The following is a 12959-nucleotide window of genomic DNA, read 5'->3' on the forward strand; positions in this document are numbered from 1 at the left end:
GATTTTAACTGTGAGCTCGACAGGACCAACATCCTAACTGTACTCCAAGACAAGATCTTCGGAAGCTGGTCAACAGGATGGAATTAGTCGACACTGAAGTATTGCAACCAACTGGGATATACATTTTTCACGAACCACTCCTAGACCCGTTTGGATCGGATCTATGCTTCAAGAAGAGCGATGAAGACGGTGGACTCAGTAATCTGGCAGACCGCGTTAACAGACTATGAGGCATATGTTTGTACGGTTATCCTTGCTAGACAGCAGGTGTGAAGACGGAGGGTAATTGTAAGATGAACGTCTCCCAACTCTGCGATGCACAATGCCGACACATGGTTTAAGACGTGTGGCATGGCTGCCACCTTCTAAGAAATTCTTATGGTTCTGTCGTACAGTAGTGGATCGAGTGAGATGAGCCAACTTTACGCTGAACGTTAGTAGGTTACAGGAAGAAGGTTTCTCGATGGCAGGGCACGACCTCTGACTTTTAATTTACGGCTCTCCGGGAACTGTTCGCTCAACCACGTACACTACAAAGTCATACAGCAGTCCACCGATTCAAGGCGATGCTGAGACAAATTACGACGCTAAGGATGGTGGGTACGACGATGCGAGCAAGGTTGCAGTATTGTCTGTTCAACGAACTTCCCTCGATGGATTATGTAATACAGAAAAGAAGAAGGAGACGAAGGGCGTTAATTCATGAGATGGAGCTCGGCAATGACCGTCATTTTTCAACACAAATGGGCATAGCACAGACATTCACGGATCATTTTAGCAGATTCTATGCGAGCTACGGGGAGGCCCAGAATGAGCTGGGGAGTGTCCTTGACGAGAAACCAGACGTGACTCGTGGGAAAGAGGAAACGGACGTGTTATCTGAAATTTCGTGTGAGGAGCTGGGGGAAGTGATTGTACAAGGGGCCTTCAACAAGGTCCCAGGCCCTGATAGTTTCCCTTTCGAATTTTACCTTGCCTTTGGTATCATTATGACAACGATTTGGCTATGCATGTTTAATGAGCTTCTGCGGCAAGAAGTCTCTATATCCGTTGAATTCACGGGAGAGCTCGTGATCCCAATAATCTAGCAGCGTGGCGGCAAACGATCACGTTATTTTCGCCCCTTGAACCTCCTTAATAGTGACTACAAGATTTTTTTTTGGAAATTGCGGAGGTCATCCGGGCCCTAAGCTTAGCCACTACTTAACCTAACTTAAACTTACACTAAGAACAACACACACACACACACACACACACACACACACACACACACTCACACTCACACACACACATGCCCGAGGGAGCACTTGAACCTCGGACCGTAATAAGGCACCTCAGACCGAGCGGCTACAAGATCTTTATGCGCGTACTGGGCAGTCGTATCAAAACGTCGCTAGCGGATCGAATACTTGCCGACCAGACGCGTCTTGGCGGCATCAGTAATATCCACACAGCCTTGGGAGACTCGTGGCGTTAAGTTGCCCTGCGGCAGCAAGCCGCCTCTGGGGGCACTGGCTGCTAAAGATTCTGATCATGCCTTTGATCGGCTATCGGCTGGGTCATGTTTACCTGGTACCTCGCGGCAGTGATGAGTAGGATGGGTGTCTCGCCATTGCTGACCGCTGCTGTGATGCGGCTGCTGCACGGCGCCAGATCAGTGATGGTGATCAACGGAGGGAGAACAATTTTAAGATCTTGATATCTGTCGGACAGGGTTGCGCCTTCTCGATCCTCCTATGTGCGATCGCCTTAGAGCCGTGCCTCGCAGGCCTTTGCCGCCGACTCACTGGAACCTCCCTGCGTCTTCTATCATTCAGACATTGTGTTCCTTGTCCGAAATGGTGGGGAGACTCGCTGTGCACAGGACTGGCTACAGACATATGAGATGGCACCTGGCAGCGTAATTAAATTCCGAAAATCATGTATGTGGGGCGTGGACCAGAACCAGGAATGGGAGATACCTTAACTGTGGTACAAATCCTCCCATGTTTGGGCAACACCTTTCACAAGGAGACGGCAGGAACACCTGCGGACACTTACCGACGGCTGTTGTTCAGAGTTGGCACGTCTGTGCGACTAAACACCCTACGGTGGATGGATATGCTGCAGGGAGTGTCACTCATCAACCTTTATCTCGCTCGCATGACGTGCCACCCGACACACATTCTCTCCTTGACGCGCACGATGGCTTTGAGGATTCAGGAGGATTTTCCGTACTATGTAAACTTGAGACAGCTCTTTGTTGTTGTTGTTGTGGTCTTCAGTTCTGAGACTGGTTTGATGCAGCTCTCCATGCTACTCTATCCTGTGCAAGCTTCTTCATCTCCCAGTACCTACTGCAACCTACATCCTTCTGAATCTGCTTAGTGTATTCATCTCTTGGCCTCCCTCTACGATTCTTAGACTCCACGCTGCCCTCCAGTACCAAATTGGTGATTCCTTGATGCCTCAGAACATGTCCTACCAACCGATCCCTTCTTCTAGTCAAGTTGTGCCACAAACTTCTCTTCTCCCCAATTCTATTCAATACCTCCTCATTAGTTATGTGATCTACCCATCTAATCTTCAGCATTCTTCTGTAGCACCACATTTCGAAAGCTTCTACTCTCTTCTTGTCTAAACTATTTATCGTCCATGTTTCACTTCCACACATGGCTACTACACTCCATACAAATACTTTCAGAAACGACTTTCTGACACTTAAATCAATACTCGATGTTAAGAAATTTCTCTTCTTCAGAAGCGCTTTCCTTGCCATTACCAGTCTACATTTTATATCCTCTCTACTTCGACCATCATCAGTTATTTTACTCCCCAAATAGCAAAACTCCTTTACTATTTTAAGTGTCTCATTTCCTAATCTAATTCCCTCACATCACCCGACTTAATTCGACTACATTCCATTATCCTCGTTTTGCTTTTGTTGTTGTTCATCTTATATCCTTCTCAATGGATTTTAACACCTACTCCCAACTTTTCTTTCGTTTCCTTTACTGCTTGCTCAATATACAGATTGAATAACATCGGGGAGAGGCAACAACCCTGTCTCACCCCCTTCCCAACCACTGCTTCCCTTTCATGTCCATCGACTCTTATAACTGCCATCTGGTTTCTGTACAAATTGTAAATAGCCTTTCGCTCCCTGTATTTTACCCCTGCCACCTTCAGAATTTGATAGAGAGTATTCCAGTCAACATTGTCAAAAACTTTCTCTAAGTCTACAAATACTAGAAACGTAGGTTTGCCTTTCCTTAATCTTTTTTCTAAGATAAGGTCAGTATCGCCTCACGTTTTCCAACATTTCTACGGAATCCAAACTGATCTTCCCCGAGGTCGGCTTCTACCAGTTTTTCCATTCGTCTGTAGATATTTCGCGTTAGTATTTTGCAGCTGTGACTTATTAAACTGATAGTTCGGTAATTTTCACATCTGTCAACACCTGCTTTCTTTGCGATTGGAATTATTATATTCTTCTTGAAGTCTGAGGGAATTTCACCTGTCTCATACATCTTGCTCACCAGATGGTAGAGTTTTGTTAGGCCTGGCTCTCCCAAGGCTGTCAGTAGTTCTAATGGAATGTTGTCTACTTCCTGGGCCTTGGTTCGACTCAGGTCTTTCAGTGCTCTGTCAAACTCTTCATGCAGTATCACACCTCCCATTTCATCTTCATCTACCTCCTCTTCCATTTCCATCATATTGTCCTCAAGAACATCGCTCCTGTATAGACCCTCTATATACTCCTTCCACCTTCTGCTTTCCCTTCTGTACTTAGAACTGGGTTTCCATCTGAGCTCTTGATATTCATGCAAGTGGTTCTCTTTTCTCCAAAGGTCTCTTTAATTTTCCTGTAGGCAGTATCTATCTTACCCCTCGTGAGATAAGCCTCTACATCCTTACATTTGTCCTCTAGCCATCCCTGCTTAGCCATTTTGCACTTCCTGTCGATCTCATTTTTGAGACGTTTGTACTCCTTTTTGCCTGTTTCATTTACTGCATTTTTATATTTTCTCCTTTCATCAATTAAATTCAGTATCTCTTCTGTTACCCAAGGACTTCTACTAGCCCTCGCCTTTTTACCTACTTGATCCTCTGCTGCCTTCACTATTCCATTCTTCAAAGCTACCCATTCTTCTTCTACTGTATATCTTTCCCCCATTCCTGTCAATTGTTCCATTATGCTCTCCCTGAAACTCTGTACAACCTCTGGTTATTTCAGTTTATCCAGGTCCCATCTCCTTTAATTACCACTTTTTTGCAGTTTCTTCAGTTTTAATCTACAGTTCATAACCAATAGATTGTGGTCAGAGTCTATCTGCCCCTGGAAATGTCTTACAATTTAAAATCTGGTTCCTAAATCTCTGTCTTACCATTATATAATCTATCTGATACCTTTTAGTATCTCCAGGGTTCTTCCATGTATATAACCTTCTTTCATGATTCTTGAACCACGTGTTAGCTATGATTAAGTTATGCCCGTGGAAAATTCTACCAGGCGGCTTCCTCTTTCATTTCTTAGCCCCAATCCATATTCACCTACTACGTTTTCTTCTCTTCCTTTTCGTAGTATCGAATTCCAGTCACCCATGACTATTAAATTTTCGTCTCCCTTCACTACCTGAATAATTTCTTTTATCTCATCATACATTTTTTCAATTTCTTCATCATCTGCAGAGCTAGTTGGCATATAAACTTGTACTACTGTAGTAGGCGTGGACTTCGTGTCTATCTTGGTCACAATAATGCGTTCACTATGCTGTTTGTAGTAGCTTACCCGCACTCCTATTTTTTTATTCATTATTAAACCTACTCCTGCATTACCCCTACTTGATTTTGTATTTATAACCCTGTATTCACCTGACCAAAAGTCTTGTACCTCCTGCCACCGAACTTAACTAATTCCCACTATATCTAACCTATCCATTTCCCTTTTTAAATTTTCTAACCTACCTGCCCGATTAAGGGATCTGACATTCCACGCTCCGATCCGTAGAACTCCAGTTTTCTTTCTCTTGATAACGACATCCTCTTGAGTAGTCCCCGCCCGGAGATCCGAATGAGGGACTATTTTACCTCCGGAGTATTTTACCCGAGAGGGCGCCATCATCATTTCACATCATTTCATCATACAGTAGAGCTGCATGCCCTCGGGAAAAATTACGCCTGTAGTTTCCCCTTGCTTTCAGCCGTTCGCAGTACCACAACAGCAGGGCCGTTTTGGGTAGTGTTACAGGGCCAGATCAGTCAATCAACCAGACTGTTGTCCCTGCAACTACTGAAAAGGCTGCTGCCCCTCTTCAGGAACCTCACGTTTGTTTGGCCTCTCAACAGATACCCCTCCGTTGTGGTTGCACCTACGGTACGGCTATCTGTATCGTTGAGGCACGCAAGCCTCCCTACCAACGGCAAAATCCATGGTTCATGGGTTCGGGGGGGGGGGGGGGGGGGTACAGTACAGTAGGTACAGTATAATACACTTACCCTCCCAACGCGATAAGGGAGGCGTTAGCTAAACGCAGTGGCTTGGATCAGAGGAATGACGGTCCATTACATATATCGAGATACATACACGAGCCGGCCGAAGTGGCCGTGCGGTTAAAGGCGCTGCAGTCTGGAACCGCAAGACCGCTACGGTCGCAGGTTCGAATCCTGCCTCGGGCATGGATGTTTGTGATGTCCTTAGGTTAGTTAGGTTTAACTAGTTCTAAGTTCTAGGGGACTAATGACCTCAGCAGTTGAGTCCCATAGTGCACGAATGTGCAAGGACAATAATACAAATTTCCTGGATCCACCAGATAGTTGGGTTATGCCAGGTGCGCATATATCAACGGCAGTGCTGTCTTTTGTGTAACCGACCAAGTAAAGTGATCAACTTAGGAAAACTACGCGAGTATGCGACCCAGGAAGAACTAACAGTTACAAAGCTAGCAATGGAATGTTTCTTTTAATTTTGTTTCTGCATATCGTTGGCTCGAATCTCGACACATGTAGAGAATCTTTTTATTTCTCTAGATCTAATCAAAAGACGTAGTTATTATTTTTATTCAGTTAATTGATTAATTTCAAATACTTCGCAGCGTAATTTTCATCATCATATCGATTTCTTATTTGCTCTTACCTTTTTCCTATTATTGTTTCTTCCGTTAGCATCCTAATTGTGTCACCTATAATCCGCAATCAAGTGCCAACTACGACAGCTCCTCAGTTGCTAACGTGGAAGACCGTGCAGTCATATATTAAATAATAAAATCTTAAGTGAGAAATTCGGGTTCGAATTCCGTTCCGGCACTACTTTTCACTTGTTACCGCCCATTAATTTCGATGCCCAAATGTGACTATCATTGAAAACCTTTGAACAGTATTTGTATGTCCGCTAGATTACACTCATATATCTGTTCTTCCGGACGTGTCCGAACAATCTGACACCACATATACAGGTTGCTCTAACATCACCCTTACAAATTTCTAGAACTTGTAGAGGTAACTGAGTAGACAATACTTTGAATTGGTACCCATGTACGGAAACATACCGTTTCCTTTCTATAGTCGTTTAAAAGCATATTTGTTAGAGAGGAATGTAACAGGGTGATCAAGGTGGGGGGCGTGGTGGTTACGTGGGATTCGCTGATGTCATTCGATGTCTGTCCTTCCTCTCTGACCTGGTTCAAGCCTCATTCACGCGTCTGTGAGTGTTAGAGCAGCATGGTTGAGTACACGCTTGCAGAATACACCGACGTTATCCTTCTGCATGCTGAAGCTTACGGTAATGGAAGAACTACTCGTCACCTTTGTCAACATCGTCATTCACAACGTTCGACTCCATTGCATACCCTTTTCTCAACAATTACTCAACGACTTCGGGAAAGGGGTATCTTCACTGTTAGACGAGTGACTGTCGTGCCGCAGGGAAACGCTGCACACTTGACCTAGTGTAACTGATAACAACAGTTTCCCTTTTATTTCTTTGGCTATTAATGATTGGAATTGTGAAACAAGTGATGTACTGAATAAAGCCTAATAAATTAACTGTGAAAGTGGTAGCGTTACCAACATGTTTTCGAATGGTTGTCGCACGGAAACGGTACTTTCAGATTCAAAATATTATATACTCAGTCCTCTCAGCAAGTCCTAGAACTTTGTAATTGAAATTTTAGAGCACCCTGCATATATGTGCAATGGCAAGATAGATGTTGGTAATCATCACGAAACACAGGAAACCATAAAAAAGGATCGGAGAATAGAATGCAGTGGAAGATACAACAATGGTCATAAATAAAATGAAATGGAGGGCATAAGTGCAGATATATCTGTTGGTGACTGCGGAGGCATGCTGAGCAACATTACATTAGCATTTACGACATTAGCAGACTACCATTTGCAGCCATAACAAGTGGTATGTTCTTAGGTTAGTTAGTACCTCCAAGTACATGTGGTAAGAGTAAGCCATTAACTCAGTCAGGTGTTGAAGTGTGAACATGTGGATGCAAAACGGGTAGCCTATACTGATGGGAGCGGTGCACATATTGGTGCAGTATAACAATGCAGAAAATAACAGGTCACAAAGTTTATGATCTGTGTATTTGTGTGTGTGTGTGTGTGTGTGTGTGTGTGTGTGAGAGAGAGAGAGAGAGAGTGAGAGAGAAAGATAGGACTTCCTCCATGGAGAGAAAAATCAACCAACACAGTGCCGTGTGTATATATTAAGGAACCTCATACAAAATAATCTGCGCTTCTACCCATTATAGCCTGTACTGTGAGGTGAAAGGATGGTAGACCGATGAAGGAAGTTAATTACAGTTTCTAAGAGACAAGACAGTGGCGACTACCTAATGGAATGTGGATAGACATCATTGAAAATATGTAAAAACAACGCGTATGTGTGTCATTGATGGCAATAACGAATAGAAAAGTATGGACGAGGTCAGCAGCAAATTTCAAACACCTGATGATAATGATGTATGCTGTTGCTGTATAGTTTCGGATAACACATTTATTTCATTTTATGGGTGAAGTGGCAATCCATAACCCATATATATTACATAGCCCTTCTGCAATTGCGCTGTAATTACGTGACATTTTGGTTTGTGACCTCACAAATTTTAGTTTTATGTAATTACTTTTTACGCTGCACATAAAACACTGTTAGTAGATGCATGATATCAGACTTCACTACTACTATTACTACTACTACTACTACTAGTGATCAGGCCCAGTAGACTGCACGCATCTACAAGTTCCCTTCTTCACTGTATTCTGTCCATTGCTGCTATCCGCCATCCGTTCACATCTATTGACACTTGGTTTAAATCTTCATGGAGTCCATCCCTCCAACGCTTCTTGGGTCTCCATGGCAGTCTCTTTCCTGTAGGTGTGGAATCCAGGATATCCGAGGCCATCTGTGATCCTCCATCCAGGCCACATGGCCGGCCAACTGCATCCGTTTGGCTTTGACAGTTCCTGCTTGGTTGGGCTGCTGGTATAGTTCCTCAAGCACTTGGTTGTATCTGATCCTCCATTCCCCTGTATCTGCATCCAGAACCGGACCTAAGATCTTCCGAAGCACTTTTCTCTCAAAAACAAGGAGCTTATGGATGTCTTGTTTCCTGATACTCCATATCTCACAGCCATATAGAACAACAGGCTCGATCGGGGTTTTGTACAGTCGAATCTTTACTGTCTGGAGAGATATCTGGACTGAAGCAGTTGCGCTAGGCTGTGGTAAGATCGGTTTCCTGCTTGTATTCTGGTATTGGCATCTGCTTCACGTGACGAGTTCTCAATGAAAAGTGCCTATAGGTATTTGAATTCTTGCACTCAATTGTAGGACTGGTCCCCAACCTGCAGTGATTGTAGATGATCAGCAGTCTGACAATGACCACGCGTCATAACGAGGTACTCTGTCTTGGCTTCATTTATGTTTAGCCCAAATTTGCTGGCGGTTTCCCTTAGTGCTTTGGTCATTTGCTCCAACTCGTCTTCCGACCTAGAGAGTAAACAGACTTCACTAGAGTAAAATACCGTGAATTTTTTAAAAAAACTACCCTCTCTTAATGCATTCTTGATTGGTTACCACGGATCGTTTATATGGCATTCCAGTGCAGTTCCCCTTGGAAACTCGGCTGTATCGCAACACATTCTGACTGCTGGGGACTGCCTCGCCATGTCTTGGCAGCCTGCAGTAAAGACTAGAGACCCCACATTCGCTGTGGCTAAACTTAAGCATATTTACCGGCACTCTTAAGAAAAGCTCCGCACAACACAGCGGCGCCAGCATCACCCCAGGCGACGTCACAATCACGGAACTGTTTTCCTACACTGGTCAAGTGCCGCCTGAAAATCGATTGCGTGGATTCCGCCGAGGGTGCATATAATGAGCCGCCCGGCTCATTTGCCAATATAGTTTTCATGGAGTTCACGCTGTGTTCTCACTGATTTCCGATCTTGAGCATTAGTCGTCTCCATGAGTACTCAAGCAGACAGTATCATCGATCCCGTCGAGAAAAACTCTACCCGCAAACACGCTTCCGAGTCGCCCCGACATCGCCCCGAGCGGTTGGCGCCTGTCACCGATTACAGCCTCGTGGGTTCAGCTTCGCAAGCTCCACGAGCCACTACACGACGCCTGTGTAGCCATCGCTCATTCAACGACCACAGACTCGCAGGACGCAACCTACCAAACGTCCTTTAACGCCCTCGGCTGTCATCAGGTGCCGGCCGAAGTGGCCGTGCGGTTAAAGGCGCTGCAGTCTGGAACCGCAAGACCGCTACGGTCGCAGGTTCGAATCCTGCCTCGGGCATGGATGTTTGTGATGTCCTTAGGTTAATTAGGTTTAAGTAGTTCTAAGTTCTAGGGGACTAATGACCTCAGCAGTTGAGTCCCATAGTGCTCAGAGTCATTTGAACCATTTTTTTTTGTCATCAGGTGCAGCCGTTGTTTACCACTGACCACGGACCCTTAGGCCTCGGCATTTACGGACGCTGTAAGAAACTTTCTATTTCATTGATTAAACCTATAGTCGGATCGGTATATGTTGGTCCTTGACAATTGCAGTGGGATGGGCGCAGCAGCTTCGCGCACACCTACTGCAATCAATCACGTTACGCCATTTTTAAAACGTCTCTATACCAACGCCTCAGTGTTTCCGGAGTGCTATAGACTGCTATTGCTTTCGCCTACAGCCGTGGGCACTTCGTAATTGACAGCTGGCAGCAATGTTGCTGGACGTCACCGATCAACTATGGACTGAGTGTATTCCTATTGGTGGATACAGCGTTAATCCTATTTCTCGATCCCAATCAGTGACTTACTTTCTTGTTATTCATGTTCCAAGTTTACTGACGTAATAAAGCATTCTTCATCACTAGTGGTGGCATATCAGTAAGTGATTAGCCCCATTGAGGTAACGGACACAAAATAGTAAGAACTAATTTTTATTAAAATGTTGTGTTAAAATTTCTAGTAACGCTAAGTTTGGAGTTGTTTTGACGGTCTGCATTAAATGTGAAATCACGTTGTTCCAGAAAATGTCCTGTGGCACAAATAATGCAATTCGGCGTATAATATATCAGATAGTTAACAGAATATTTATTTTCTTCATTAAATAGTATACTATTAGGTTACGCTGGTGCCCTTAAAATGTTAAGCACTTGATGTGAGTTCACTCGCCAGATGTGTTGACCACAAAAATAAACAGAAGAATGGACATACGAGGGAATGTTGAAAAGTAAGGCCTCTGAAATTTTTATACCAAAATTCTGAGAACATTTTAAATAAAACTGTTTATTAACATTCTAGATCTTTATTCTTCATATCAAAACACTTATTTCAGCGACGAACACACGTCCCAACAAGAAACAATGCGATGATACCATCATTGTTGAATATTTAACTTCGTTGCCGGAGCCACTACATCACCTCTGTTTGCACCGCCTCATCATCGTCAAAGTGAAGTCCTCGAAGGTATTCTTTAAGTTTTGAGAACAGATGAAAATTGCATGGGTCAAGTTGGGACTGTGTGGAGTATGATCTATGGCAGTGAACCCCTAAGAGTCGGCTTGTTGCAGGTGTTGTAGCACTCATTTGTGGTCTGCCATTTGCTGAAGGAGAGGGTGGACCACCTTTGGATGAACTTTTCGGATTCGTGCTTTCAGATTCCTCAGGGTCTCTCACACACTGACAATGATAAGAAATAACTGCAACACAAAAAAAAAAAGAGAGAATTGATGTAGAGTAATGAAATTTAGGGAGTACTTTGGTATAGGTAACGTGTTTGAGTGTTTAAGTGTTTAACATTGCAAGTTCACAGGTGAATGTAAGCGCAAGATAAGCTGTGGCAAATGAGAAATGCTGGTACACTAATAACTGGTGTATCCGCCAGAATGTTGGAATGCAAGCGTGGAATCGTGCATGCATTTTTTTTGTATAGTTAGTAGATGTCAGTTTGTAGGATGGAGTTCCATGCCTGTTGCACTTGGTCGGTCAACACAGGGATGGTTAATGCTATTCGTGGATGACGCTCGGGTTGTCGTCCGATGATGTCCTATACGACCCTGATTGGAGTCAGGCATGGTGACCGATCAAGGCAATGCATGTCGACACCCTGTAGAGCTTTTGGGCTACAACATTGGTATGTGGACGAGCGTCATCGTGTTGGAAAACACCCTGGGAATGCTGTTCTTGAATGGCAGCACGACAGGTTGAATAACCAGACTGACGTACAGTGTTGCAGTACGGTGGGTGAGATAACTACAAGAGTGCTCATTCTCTCATACGAAGTCGCACCCCAGACCATAACTCCTGGTGTAGGTCCACTGTGTTAGCCGGCTTACCTGGCCTCCTTCTAACCAACACACTTCCATAACTGGCACCGTAGCAGAACTAACTTTAATCAGAAAACGCAACAGACCTCCACCCTGTTCTCAAGTGAGCTCTCTTTTGACACCTCTGACGTCGCAAATGGCAGTGGTTTGGTGTCGGTGGAATGAAAACTACAGAGCGTCTGGCTTGGAGTTGTCCTTGAAGTAATCGATTTGTAACAGTTCGTTGTGTCACTGTGGTGCCAACAGCTGCTCCAGTGGTTGCTGCGGACGCACGATGCGCCAGAGCCACACGCCAAACATGATGTTACTCATTCTTGGTAGTGCGACATGGAAGTCTCGAGCCCAGTCTTCTTGCGACCGTACATTCTCGTTACCACTGCTGCATCATGTACAATGGCTACGTTCCTGCCAGGTCTTTCTTCAGTATCGCAAAAGGAACATCCAGCTTCTCGTAGCCCTATTACATGTTGTTGTTGAAACTCAGCGAGGTGTTGATGGTTTAAATGGTTCAATTGGCTCTGAGCACTATGGGACTTAACATCTGAGATCATCAGTCCCCTAGAACTACTTAAACCTAACTAACCTAAGGACATCACACACATCCATGCCCGAGGCAGGATTCGAACCTGCGACCGTACATTCTCGTTACCACTGCTGCATCATGTACAATGGCTACGTTCCTGCCAGGTCTTTCTTCAGTATCGCAAAAGGAACATCCAGCTTCTCGTAGCACTATTACATGTTGTTGTTCAAACTCAGCGAGGTGTTGATGGTTCAAATGGCTCTGAGCACTATGGGACTTGACATCTGAGATCATCAGTCCCCTAGAACGTAGAACTACTTAAACCTAACTAACCTAAGGACATCACACACATCCATGCCCGAGGCAGGATTCGAACCTGCGACCGTACATTCTCGTTACCACTGCTGCATCATGTACAATGGCTACGTTCCTGCCAGGTCTTTCTTCAGTATCGCAAAAGGAACATCCAGCTTCTCGTAGCACTATTACATGTTGTTGTTCAAACTCAGCGAGGTGTTGATGGTTCAAATGGCTCTGAGCACTATGGGACTTGACATCTGAGATCATCAGTCCCCTAGAACGTAGAACTACTTAAACCTAACTAACCTAAGGACATCAC

Source organism: Schistocerca americana, chromosome 7 (assembly GCF_021461395.2).
Source record: "Schistocerca americana isolate TAMUIC-IGC-003095 chromosome 7, iqSchAmer2.1, whole genome shotgun sequence".
Taxonomy (NCBI): domain Eukaryota; kingdom Metazoa; phylum Arthropoda; class Insecta; order Orthoptera; family Acrididae; genus Schistocerca; species Schistocerca americana.